Source organism: Acipenser ruthenus, chromosome 25 (genome assembly GCF_902713425.1).
Source record: "Acipenser ruthenus chromosome 25, fAciRut3.2 maternal haplotype, whole genome shotgun sequence".
Lineage (NCBI taxonomy): Eukaryota > Metazoa > Chordata > Actinopteri > Acipenseriformes > Acipenseridae > Acipenser > Acipenser ruthenus.
Genome location: NC_081213.1, coordinates 3,662,226 through 3,677,098, shown reverse-complemented (window position 1 = coordinate 3,677,098; position 14,873 = coordinate 3,662,226).

Genomic DNA, 14,873 nt, shown 5'->3' with positions numbered 1-14,873 from the left:
GTGATGATAACCTATTTATTCAATGGTAAAACTGAAAAAAAATGAATATTCTGTCCACTGATATTACTGCAGTATATATTTTTTGCTAAATATTTGAAGGCATCCTTGTGCTGCTGGCACCTAAGCTCCATTCATTGTGTTTCCTGGAGGAGGGAGTCTGCCAGCCTATAATACACACACAGCTCATATCACACACCTTCTCGTTCCCTCTGCCTTATCTAACTCTCTTTTGCCATTCTGCTGTTGAGACTCAGATAAGGTGATTAACCAATTTATGAAACCCATCAATCTGAATTCCTGTCACCCATTCCTACTTACTGAGCCGCTAAACGCAGGTGCCGCTACATCAATAGTCGTTTATATATTCTTTCAGTCTGCCAACAAGCAGTGGCCACGAGATACCAGTTGCTTCTATGATTATTAACGTTTATCTCCAGTATCTGGACTTCTAATCCGTCTGACCTTCTCCCCTTTCCCCTTCATTGTACCTAGACCATTATGGTGTATATTTTGGTATTGAATGGCAGAAAATTAAAGATTGATTACAATACACTGCTCCTGTGATTGGTGTGTTAGGCATGGCTCTTAAACGATAGCTTCAGTCCTCCAAAAAGTTCACTGCATATCATTTTCTCTGGTCCAGTACTTTCTTCAATTGCCTAACAGTTCTTATTATTTTACAAATGATTTGTTGTAATGAAGTGCTTTTCAATGTAACAGTAGAGAGAGTCGCAAAGCATTCCCCAGAGCGTTTGCATTGTATGTATGATTTCAGAAAATATGGATAATGGAGTGAATAACCAGCCTAGCCTAATAGGAAATGTATAAAAAAAAAGCCATATTATCATGTATTACTGCAACACAATTAATTGATGAATCTTTGTTATCACGCGGGAGGAGGATAAAATATGATGATGACACACAAGTCTGATTTTATCATTATGAGACAAGTACATTTTATAGCTTTTTAATGTGATTCTATCGGAAACAATTGTGTCTGTCAGAAGATAAATATCAGGTGTCCAAAAGAAATTTAATTGGGTAATGTACTCGTGAGAGCTTTTGAAACTACACTAATTATTCTTGTTGCATTTTTGCTAAATACAATTAAATATCGATGCTGGAAGGGTCTGGTTATGTGCTGGTTTCAGCAGTAATTTGTAATATGTTAGGATGCTAGGTACTGTAGAAAACAAACCAAAAAAAAAAATAGTTGATATTACAATAAACATTTATTTTTCTTTTTATCATTAACATTGCAAGGGAGAATTGCAGTCAGATTTTTCCATATCAAATTGATCCAAATTATAAAATCTTTTATATATTGTTTTACATGTTTCACATTTCATATCAAAAAGAAAATGCACAAACTAAATACAACAGGAGAAGAATGCAAGTTTGTACTTGACCTTAAGCAATATGTATAGGCTAATCAGATTTAATTTGATAAATATGCATTTTTATTTATTTATTTACTTTTTACACTGATTGTATTTTATACACAAGAAAAAAAAAGTTCTCACCTCAAAATACAATACAAATTCAAAGGGCATGTTTCCACTCTTGGCGAAGGAAAAAACGAACAAAAACAAATAGGTAATTTGACAGCGGAATCCCCACCAGCACAGCTCTCCAAGGTACTAGAAGATGAAGTTCATCAAGATACTGAAACTACAAGCATCTGGCTCAGGAATTAATGTGGTCTTTATTTAGCCCATATATCCTCCATATAGAGCAATTTCAGTAATATATTTTAGATGTTTGTTATAGAATGTAGTTGAGGGAGTCTGTAAGAACCCACAGTTATTATTTGTTTTTATTTAGGTCACTGCTGTTTACAGGGTGCTGGGAGAATAGTACAACATTAAATAAAAAATAACCAGATTAGTATATTATATTACAAAAATAACTTAGGTGTTTCATCCAGTTCTGCAGTATTTTTGTGGCTTGCAATTGATAACCCCGATACAGGTCCCTCAGAAGCTCTGCTCTTTTAGCCAGAATGCTGGTCATTTTTCTTTTCAGATGTTCCAGGACGTCAGCCACATAATAAATTAATCATTGCTGGAGCACTGGGCAACTACTGGAATTTTTTATGGGCAAAGTTGGCCCAGGGCCACCAGTTAGCTTGCACAATATAAAAAAAGGGAATTTGTTAACATGTCAGTGTGTTGGAGGATGGAAAACAGATTTCTAACTTCACAAAAAAAAAGAATTTCAAAGCTTAACTAGGGCACACGTATATCTTATTTTATTATAATACTATTGGGCTGGTCCACGACTACAGTGCTGTATGTTAGCAATGAGATATTTATATTTGTAGCTTTTCACATAAAAAAACACAACTAAACAGTCAACCATATAAAACGTGCATGCATTTTTTTTCCTTTTCAAAAGGTATCAGGGTCAAATTAGATCTATGTATTCTACTTCTGTTTTTCCCACTGATAATATGCATTTTGGTGAGTTTTCGGAATTACTAAAAAACATGGACCCCTGTACTATAACTGTGTCTTCCCTTCCATCTCTTCTTTATGTCCTGGAAGCACTCTTATTAACATCTCTAATATCACATCTCATCTAACCTTGTAATAATTATTTTCTGCTGTCCTGCCTGACATCTCTCAGAAGCACTGTGGCCATTTTTAGACTGATCATTTTCTTGGCAGTAAGCTGTTGATGAGGTTGGTCAGGGATGAAGAGTTATATTAACTCAAGTGTTGTACAAGACAGGAATCACAGAGCCTTACAACAGGTGCTTGTCGGGTTCCCAGGTGAGCCGCAGCATGAAGAGCACACACCTACTCTTTAAAGCCATGGGAAAGATATCACACTAGAGTTCATTAAACCTATTCTGGGAGGAACTGAGAGACTTCCATCTGGCATCTGTAATGTCCAGTGAGCCAGAGGCGCTTATAAAAAAAAAATGTCATCTTTTCTCTTCATTAGTTTCAAATGTAAAATGAGTAATTGTGTAATATTTCAAAGAGGTTTTCAAAGATAACACTCATAACCCCAACCCTTTTTTTATGATGGTTGTCATCTTTTGAGTGGTTCGTATTGCACACACTCAAAGACTGTGTTTCACATGGTGTTGGAACAACAGAGCAGCTCCTTCACACATAGTCAGGCACCTTAAAACAGAATCTTAACAGAGTATATGAGACAATAATGTGATGATCCTTCAGGCAGTTACCATGAGTTATAGATAAAACAGTAACCGACTGTAGTGGGGTCCACTCTACAGCAATGCTCTGTAAAGATTGTGAAAGAATAAGGCAGTTTTCAAAAGCAACCACAAATCTGCTCAACCCCTTTAATTCAGATTTCACTGGACTATATAAGTTTTAGTCAAAACTTTTTCTTTCTATAATTTAGCAGTACGACCTTATAGAGTGGTTATCTAAATGTGTGCAGTTGTTTGTGTTCCAAAGCTGTGTGTTTGTTTATCTATTTAACTATAAAACCCAGACCAGGGTCTCATTTATACAGGGGGGTTATGAATTGCATAAGATAAGCACTTCCTGCAATATTCAAAATATGCACAAAGGATAAATTTAGAGAGTAACATTTCATAAATATATTTTTTTAATGAAGTAACTTAAAAAAAAATGATATATAGTTTATTTATGAGAAGAAAATTAAACGTTAAGTTATTATAATAATTAAAAATAAATAAATACATAAATAAATAAGACCAGCATTAAAAATTAACCCATCTGCAAGTTATTCTTCCTTGTCAAACAGTGACCTACCCACCAGTTGTTTCTTTCAGTGTTTACCATTGCTTCTCCCTCTCTAGTCTTCATTGATCACAGACTTGCTGCAAGCTGCCTTTGCAATCCTTTCTCTTGGGCTTATATTTCCAACCAGGCTGCCATTCCTCATGAACGCCACTATTTTATTTTGTAGTTATTCTGTTTCTTCTTTTATTTCTCTATCTAACTTAGCATGAGGTAGAGAATGGAGTTTACTATAGATTTTTTTATACACCTGAATAATGAATATATGAGTAGTGCATGAAGAACACTAGAAGTATAAAACACTACAATACCCCCCAAACAGATCTGTATTTCAAATACTCCTTACACACTACAATATGCCATTGTGTAAAACCATATGGTACTTTGCAGACGCATTTTGACAAAGTAACTTGTGCCAATACGTTCACTAACAAATGCAAAAGCTATTTACAATATCAGTACAAAACATTTTTATATTGCTAAGTAGTGTCTTGTATCCTGAAAACTAATCTGTTGTTAACTAAGAAACTTTAGCTGACATTACAACGATGATGAGGATGATTATTATTATTATTTTTAATAAGGCCTTTTTTGCATGAATCAGCCTCATTTGTTAAATGCCACCTTTTAAAATATTTCCTAATGACCTTTATGTAACATTTTGGGCTTGGTATTTAGCCATATAACTCAGCCTGTCATTGGGGACCAGAACTGAAGACTATGCTCTCTCCAGCTCTTTAGAAACAGTGCTCTCAGAAAACCCCTAACCTCTTCAACCTTCTGAAACATACTGAATGTTGCCCAAGGACTTTCTCATCTCCTGCAACAAATTAAACAGGCACAGGTCTCTGGAGAATGCCTGACAGCTGCCATTCAGCCTCATAACGAAATCTTTTTTTTGTCTGGTTAATCTATGCTCCAGTGAGTCTCCTGTACTAGTGAATCTGTTTCAGTAATGATCACCCACACTCGAAATGAAGAGGGGGCTTACCCTTAAATTCATATTTTATGGATGTACTGAGCTGTGGCTCAAGATGAAGAGCTGAACACACTTTCTATGACTTTGTTCATTTGGAGAAGGTCAATTGTTTCATGCTGTGGTAAATGCCTCAGTGTTTTGCCGGTAAAAATGCATTTTCTTGCTTAGCTGCACATTTCACTTTACTTCCATCTGCCTTCTCTTTTGTTGTGCATTATTTTCATCCACAAAGATGCTATTGAAGCATTATTATCATTGTTACTAGACTTGTGTAAACATATGGCTTTTAAGAGTAGATTTGCCCTTTCTGACAGCCACTGTTTGGTCTGTAATCAATTTGATCCTTGCCCCTCTTTAGAAAAGGCTACATCCGTTCAAAAACTTGCTTAATGTAGGTCTACCAATGACTGATTAGCTATGCCAAACAATTATATGTAAGGTAGCTGCTACTTTATCCCAAATAAGAATCTTCAATGAATCAATATAGAAAATATGTTTTAGGAAAGTGATCCATGCATCCCATTCCAAATGCACTAATAGCACATGTATTGATCACACAATTAAAACAGTCTGAGAGATTATCGCAGGATGTGTTCAACCTTATTGACACTGTTTCACTGCCTTCTGCCAATGTTACTGTATGTAATGGAACTCAAGCTTATATTAAGCTAATTGATGCTTCTGGGAGACAGTCTGTTATCTCCACCCATACCCCCCCCCCCCCCCCCCCCTCCTCCCCCGCCCCCAGGGATAAATTAATCTACATTATAAAACCAGGCATAAATCATTATACTAATGAATGCATCTTAATGGCTAAAATGGAGGACCAATTATATTCATACAGCCACGCAGATAAGGCTATTTTTTTTTAAACTTGTAAACAGCATTAACTACTGGGTTCGACCCATGCTTGTAGTCAATACTTGACATGTCCTAAAGGGTAAATGCAAGTGCATTACCTAACAACCACAATATCCCTCAGTTATCAGATGCATTTCTATAAGCTTTAGCGCTCTCGTGACATCAATGTAACAAGCAGGGTTCAGCATTATCCATAATAGAAATGGATCACATACCACAACACAACAAGGGATTGTTGATAATACCTTAATTAAGGATTCTGAAATGATATGAAAACAGTGTATTATGATAGAGTGCTGTTATCTTTAATCCTAATCTTAATAACATACTGTAGTTAATAATGTGCTTATAGATATAACCATGTATAATGGATACCTAAATTAAAGTGTTAACACAATATCTTTAAGAGTTAACTCATCCATTTTAAAAGCACTTGCCTTGGTTTAATTTATCCACATGTAAATCTCAATAATATATAACAGACTGTCACCATAAATGAAAATAGACTGGAATAAAGATAGACTGCTCATTTTTCACAGAGCTCAGGGTGCAGAAGTAATACACCTTGGCATATAGGGAAAGGTTTATTTTAAAAGCCTGGCAGAAATTGGATCATACCTTTGATAAACCAGGAATTTCAAGACTAGTGCAAACAATAAGGCCCTGATAAGAATGGTTGCAGGCATTTCCTGTCATATTTTCCTGACAAGTAACCGGTTGCATTACCTCAAGATAATTAGAGTATATTTTTAACTTAAGCTGCACACAAAGGAATATGTGCTTTAAAATGGTAAGCCATGCAGTTATCTGGCAATCAAAAATAACTCTTTGACATGGCTAGACTGTGAAAAGGAAAACAGGGAGGCTTGGTACAAGTCTGAAATGAAGACAAATTCAATCCTCAGAGACAGAATGAAGAAGTTATGAAAAGTATGAGAAATAAATTGTGGTTCTTTTTAAACATGTTGTGCACGGTTGTACTAGTAATTAAATGCACACTGCAGTTTAAAACAGTAACAATTTACAGTCTCTTTACTAATTATAACCATAAATCAGATCAGAAATAGTGCACAGGTACATATGTGCTTACTACTGCAGTACATTTTCCTTACACATTATATCTAGACAGCAACTGCTTTTAATTAGTATAATTGCCATTACAATGCTGCTGTTATTTTAGAGATGTATTCTTTGTGGCTTGTGTACAACCCCAGCACGCATTTTAACATCTTTATTTCACTATTTAAATAGGATGTGGGGAAATGGTACTGTATTGCTGCCGACTTCAAACAAACAATGACAAAAGGGAATTTCTTTAGTTCAACAATATGGAGAACTAGTTTATTTGTTAAGGATAATTTCAATCCGTAGTTGCCATGGGGAGTACAGCACCGTAAGCACTATGTTTTAACATGGCTGGCAGTTGATACTTAATGTAATAAGTATAGCATGCACTCTTTTAGGATATGTGTGCTGTATACAAGCTGAATTGTATATACAACGTATACAGTATACTCTGGTTACAGTATTCCAGAGAAATGTACCCGAGAAGGTTTCCTAGGTGGTATATACTACAATATACAGCTCTCGGCAAATCCGACAATATCAGCTCTCTTGCACTTATCCCCTGAGGAGTCAATTTATTTCCTAGAACACTTAACAAACCCTACAGTGTTTGCGTTAGGATACTATGCCATGATGTTTTGTTGTTCAATCATGCGTGTTATACAGAGGTGCTTGTCATACAAAAAGTGTAAACTCCATTAGGAGAATTATGAAAGCAAAAACCACCAATCAGAAGCTTGTAACTATGCTTTGTGGTGTTCTAGTTTTGGAATATTTTAAACATCACTTTTCCTCTCTGCTAAGAACTAATTTAATCTATTGACAACTGCTGAGCATTTACCAGGGAGAGGAGGAAAAAACAGAAAGGCGGCGAGATGACGTGCTTTTTAAATGTTCTGTTTTCAGTTTAGTGGCTTGTATTTTCTTATCTCACTGGCTTCACCCTGTTTTTCAACTGCGGGAATGTGATATCTCCTGTCATTTACACACACCGTCGCACAATAGCTGCAGTTGTAGCCATTTTGTGACACTATCAAATCTATAATTCCTTCTCATATTTCAGCTCCCAAAAGCTCATCGTTCTTATTGTCTTTGTGTAAGTTTTGAGTTGTGGAATAGCTAACTCGAGAAAAGAAAGCAATCTAGCCCACACCATCATGATCTTTTCTATGGATGCTATATTCGGTTTGACTGGCATTAAAAAAAAAAAAAAAAAAAACTGCAGAAAATGCATCAATGTGGCTGCTTAGAGATTTGGCAGTGTTTACTTATTTTCTATCTAAATGTAATCTTCCATCTCTTGTAATTTTGTATTGTAAGCAGCCTGTATTTAGTTCAAATAGTCCCTATTTTTTAAATATATATTTGGCATCAGTAATAGAAAAATTCACACCTCTAACTTGAACATACACCTATCCTAAGCAAAACAAAAATGTGTACTGCATTAAGAATTTAACTTTGTTCATATAAAGCTTAGAGTCTAAATGAGTCCAAACAATAATGTAATTAGTATGTGTCAAGATTCCTTCCGCTGTTTGAACCCTGTGTTTCGAAGATCGCTAATAAAAACACCAGATAGACTAAACAGGTTATTAAATTGCAGCCATGCATTTGTTAGCGACGTCGTTTAATTGAACAGAAATCATTTTGATGTCGGTAGGTGTCTGTATAAAGCTTTCTCTGGTAATAATGGGCTGTCAACATTCAGTGTTGATTCATCACCCTGGTAATAACGTATTGCATCATGCACTCCCACACAAAGGATTGTTAACTATGTTAGTTGTTAAGGTCATAATTACAATCACAGCCTATTTCTATTTATTATTGTTTCATTCCAGAAGTATCAAACCTCTATTTTGATCAAAATTAGAGTGTGAAAATGTGTTCATGTATACTGTACTATATGTATGCATCTTGTGGATGGTTCTATAAAAAAAAAAAAAAAAAAAAAAATGTAATCTCTTCACAGAAGCCTTTCAAACTTACGTGAAGACAGTAAGAAAGATGAGCTTGTGTGAGGCAGGGATGATTAAACCGATCAATGATGTGTTGGCCTCGTTTCAGAATAATTAGATATCAAGTATGTTAAGTGCTGGATACTTTTTCATTGAAATGACATTTCATCACAGTCATGGAAGCAGATTGTCCAGGTAGGTTTCTGCATTTTTAGGGTCAGTGTAGGCAAGTGATAGAATCACGTGTGTTGGACAGCTCCACCCCCTTACATCATAAACAATAATAATATAACTCTTTATTTTAGGGATTCATTATAAGTTGTTACATATAAGAATAATGTAATAATATATTACATTCTTATAACATGTATTAGCAAATAAATCTGTGTTACTCCTATTGATAATTGTGGCAGGCAGGGTCCATTCACAGGTATTTTTTTAAAAAAATATAGTGAGACTGTGTGTGTGTGTGTTTGTAAATAAAGATCTGTTTATTTGAATTTAAGTTTGGCAGGGGTGGGGTTAAAATTCCATCCTTGCAGGTGTGGAATGTGGTTGTTCCTCTAATTTGTTTATTGATTGCCAGTTTGGGGATGGCCATCTGTATAAAGCTCCCTGCTTAGTTTAGGGAAAGGACTGGGAGCAGCAGGTTGTGCTCCCTGTCTCTGAAATGTGATAGCTCTGCGTGGGTACATTTGTATGTTTTGTTTTCCTGTTTAAATCAAAGTGTGCTGCTGCATTGAACTGCAGTCTTCTGCCTCTGCATCTGTTATTCCTGCAGCGAGCTAGATTTGACCTCAACACTACCCTACCACAATAATCTATAACTGTTCATATCTATGTCTTATCTGACAACAGGCATGCATAGTCCAAACGATAATGGCATTGATTTTTCATACTTTCATCTGTAGAGGTTTGTGGTAAACCTCAAACATAGAATATCTTTTGCTAGCTAGAGTGTATAGTGTACAACAGGGCTATTCAACTTTTTTTTAAGGGGGCCAGATTGGAAAAAAGTTAGGAGTAGGCGGGCCAGAACTATTTTACTCTGCACATTTTTAATCAATATAATAAATATTATATAATGTAATGTTTGTATATTGAGCAAGACTTAAAAATGTTACCATAGTGTGAACATTTAACAGAGTATCATTACAAATATTTTAATGCACGTGACATATTAATAGTATAACTTTTATACTATAATATATACTATTATATACTATAATTTACAGTTTGAGAGCAAGAACTGTGCGACAGTGTGGTTAGTAAGGTAAAGACGTGCACACAAAAATCTTTCATCACATGCTTTATTACATGAGCGTCATCTCAAAATATACTTTCTAGGGTTTAAGATAAAACTAATCGACCAAGAGGTTCAGTTCATTCCAGTAGAGATAAATAATGTTCTTCACCTGTTGCATAGATCTTAAAAAGATCCCAAAAGATCTTAGACTACAAATTGCTAGTCTTCAGCAATAACATTTTGAAAGATGCAAAGGGTTCTTTGGGGCTGTAGTTTCATAGTTTTGTTTTCTTGTATTACAGTTTGCGTGACATTGAGAAATGACTTCTGTCTAAAGCAAGATTAATATTTAAAATAAGTAAAATAGTGTTTTTATGTTTTCTGTTGCATTTGATGTGTTTTCCTATTTTTATCCTTTATCTTTCTGACACTGTGGTGTCTCATTTGAACCCAATAGTTTACAAATGTCATTTGCAGAGTACTCATTAGCCATACCAGTAGGAAGTCTTTCATACAGCAATTTATCAGCTGCCTATGGAGAGAGGAACAGCTTCAGATCATTTTAGACGTTACCCTGGCAAGAGGCTGCTGTTTAAAGTGTTAGTAATTCCTTCAAAACTAAATTGAACTACAGCTTCATAAAGTCAAATTAAACCTGCTGAATAATGCTTCATAAAGTCGAATTAAACCTGCTGAATAATGTTAAGTTAAAATATTTAATTACATACTTCTTTGTAGATTTCCCATATACCTAACAAAAAAATTGACAAACAATTGAAAATGTGACATTTTGAAACCTAACATGAACTACTACTGTCCTACTAGTATGGTAGACTTTTGCAATTTAATTTTGTAGTTTATTTGATTACATGGTGCAAAATAAAATATAAAAATTATGTTCATATAGTTTTTTTTTTTTATTAATATTTTATTGTGTCTCAATCCTAAAATTCTAGGTGATGCAAAACTTATAGCCATAGCTGTCAATGGGACTGCAAAATTGCTATCTGCACCACTAGCAGATAAAACAACAAATGATATCCTCAGCAAAAAAAAAAAGTCAGCAGTGCTATATAGTAAAATCAGAACATAGCGATCAAAGATACATTCATATCACATGCAAGAGGTTTCTAAATCGACCGATACGATCCATAACTTCAAAACACTCAATCACAAAATCAGATGAAAACTAAGGAACCGCAGATTGACAGACAAATGTTTTTACAAAGCGACTTCTTCAAAGCCATTATTAAAACATTTGTCTGCTGGACTAACTCTTTAGTTTTACTCAGATCATTTGGTGAGCCTCAACAAGCGACTGTTGTTCTCTAATATTCAAACAGAACCAGACTCTCTCCCTGAAAGATTCCCTGCTTACAGAGGATACAAAACTCTGCCGGGATATTAATTGCATTATCGGAGAAGAACAGTTTTATGAAAAAGACGGATCAGTAGGATGCTAAGACGGCGCAAGCTTTCTTTCCGTAGTCCATCAATCTTTAAAAAACACTGACTGGCTTTGTGGAGTGTGGAAGCAAAAAGAGAACAGGCCCTCAATAGAGTACTATCAATTTGCCAAAGCAGCCCAAGAGATTAACATTTGAACTGCAACACATCAAGGGCCTTTCTCCAAATGAATGGTTATCCTTTCAGGCTCATTAAGGGAAGCATTCAGAGATGCCAGAACAAATCACCCAGGCACAGAAGAAAGAAGAATTACCTCCGTGTTTTGGAATTTGTTGCAAATACCCTACAAGTCCTGGCCTTCAAGAAAAATAGGGATGCATTTAGATTTTGTTTTCCCTGTTATATCATGTCTTATGTGACCCAAAGGGCCTCCAGTGTCAGCTGTGGTGCCGTCTGGAATACAGAAACGGGATAAAAAAGGTAATTATCTGAATACCCTAGACGTGAGGTTGTCTACAGGTGCTGAAATCTGCTGTTGCACACCCAATCCCCAAAATAGTACATTTCAATAAAAATTTGAGAAAGGAACCTTTATGTTTTGTATTAAATGTCCTGAGTAGCTGGACAATCAGAAGTGTGGGGTGGGGTGTGAATATCAATGCAATAACGTATTTATAGCTAGTATCGTATACGACGTGTTGGATTCGTTTGGGTCTCTTGGCGCATCTTCTGATTATGCATGCAGCCATTTATTTTGAACAATCCAGCTTCCTGGGTCCTTTGAAAACAGCATCAGCTGGCAAAGGCTCAGAAGACCCTGAGGTGACAAGTATAACTTTTTCACAATTTAGTTTTTCAACATTCACTTGACTAACAGTGTATTTACTGGAAGCTTTCCAAAAAAAAAAAAAACAAGAACAGCTCGCTATACATCTTGATCATTTTTTGAATGGTATACCACTCTTGAAAATTTAATTCAACTCTCCCAAGCTTTTCTACACAATCCCCTGCGACCCACTTACCGATCAGGAGGACTGAATATCGTCAGAACCCTCTGTCAAACCATCCCCTCTTTTCAATGAATGTTACTAAACTACTGAACTCTAAGGGCAAGAGTTCAGCCTGTGAAGTCTCTACTGGGCAATGGACTGGCTGGCTGGGGTCACCCAAACAATTGTCCTCCCTTTCTCAACCGGAGCTCAACTGCCAATACAGCGCTCTCTTTGGGTTCCCAGCCAACCATACTCATATGACTCTCCCCTCGATCCAATGGCAGTGCTTTTACTAAGTGAGCCATGACTGGGAATCTGACCCTCGCCCCTACTCTTGTAATTATTGATATTGAAATCAATTGAGTAAGTACACCTTTGTGACATCTGTTACATTCTAGAGTCGGATATTTTGAGGTCTTTAGACCCTATACAACCGCAAGATGCCCTGATAGTGTTTGTGACAGGATGCCTTGTAGTGGTGTGGAAGCAAAGTGAATAAACAGTCCAGCAGGCGTGATTTGGAAGTAAATCAATGAAGAGGTGTTATGATTTCTTTACAAAACAAATAAAGAACGTGTATACAGGGATCCGGGAAGGAATCTGTATGAAGGTCATCCTCCAGGAAACAAGTTCTTTACCAGTCTTTTATCTCTTTTTAAACTCCTCCAGGGTTATTCTGGGACATAAAAACACTTGTAATTACACACAGATTTTTACCTTCCTCCCACACGTCTCCTCTTCATGTTTCACGAACTAACCTTGACTAAGGCAAACCTGCCCCTTTTATACTCAGAGCCCCACCCCAGTAGTCAGTGGAACACCAATCCCGTTAGGACAAGTATTTTTAATCTCACATGGAATCTATGTACTCACCTTGCTCATCCTTCACCAAGATGGCGCAACCCCCGTAAGGTAACCTGCATCACTGTCACGTGATCTGGGTAAAGGACATCTTAGTTAGAGCTCAACGACCTCTACTGCCGGGAGGCTGAATCACAGACCAAAACTCCCTTAAACTCAACACAGTGTTCCATTGAACTTGAAGCAAGTAGAGCAAAGTCCTTGACATGGGTACTTTCCATTAACAATATTTTAACTTTTATAAATGTCTGGAAAACATATTTCATTTCTATTGCCTACAATTAGTATTAACTTGGATGAAATATAAAATAATAATCCAGCTGGACGTCATCCATTAAGCCATTCCCGGGGTATTTAAGGGACACAATTAATATAAAAAAATATAATTGGACCAAGTGTAGAGATTCTCTTGAAGGCTGCTAATCAAATGTAATTAACTCTGTGTAAATACATTATTCATGCATGTGTAAAAATGTCACATAATACATATGCTTATTAAAGTATGTTTTCAGGTAAATCACAATAAATAAAGACAATTCAATCCTAAATGCTAAATATCAAAAACACATTTAACTTATAAAGTTTAAGTTCTATAAACTCCCATTGTTAACATGGCATTTGATTTACATTCCATTTTAAATTACTGCAAATGCTTTGTATACGATATACTTATATATTTTTTATTATTTTTTATTTTTTGCACAGTGCTTTGCTTTATAATGAGATACTGTATAAATGCACATGCTTCACGGTTGTCGTATGTGATGACCAGTATCCGATCTGGTCTGATCAACATCAATCAGTGAAAAGAGCACAACACATTCTACAAGTGTCAGTGAAGTGCATTTAACAGACAGTCTCAGTTCATTTTGTACTCTGTTTACAGGATTCGAACCTAGTGAATTACACTGAAGAGGGCATTAGACAAAACATTTTTATCTTAACAGTAGCAGATCTAAATGCTTTGAACTTCTTTTATCTATATTTTCATTGCATTGGTAATTCTAATAAGCGGTGATTGGGAACATCAATGGAATTAATATAGTGGTCAATTGTAGCCTTGCCAGAATTTAGATTGTATAAGACTCAATGTTGCTAGTCATTCATTAAATCACCCATGGTAACTTTTATACATATAAAATAGTTCTCTGAGTTTCTAAGGGAACCTGTAAAGCCACTACTGCTTGCTCATCACAGTTATATAAATATGTGAGTTTCTGTTCTTTCACAGCCGTAAATATGAAGTTTAATAATAAGTTAGAAATGTGTGACCAGAAACTTCCTAGAGAATGACATACAACCTCTGCAAACAAAATGAAGTAGGATGATCTATACATTAGATGATCCTCTGCTGCCCCAATTAGTTCTCATACTTGAGAGTTCAATACCTGGCAGACTAAACTCCACAGATGGTGATCTAACACTTCCCTTTGTCATTTGTCTGTAGGGTTATTTTCCAGTCCAGTGGTACTCAGGATTGTATTTGCTTTCTCTTCTCTGTGAGGCTGCAAACGATGTGCCAACGTCTAAAAATAATTGCTTATATGACTGCCAAGATAAAAAAAGAAGTTAAATTCAAAGAAATAGATTAGCCCTTCAACTTAAATCCTGGAGGTGAAAGTACAATTCTATTCAACCAGCCTCAGAACCCATTGCGTGATTTCCTGAAGTTTTTTTTTTAGCAGTTGCTGCAAAAAAATGGCGCATTTTCCAACTAGACAAAATGTGGCTAAGATACAGTATCCAAATATCTAACATACAGTA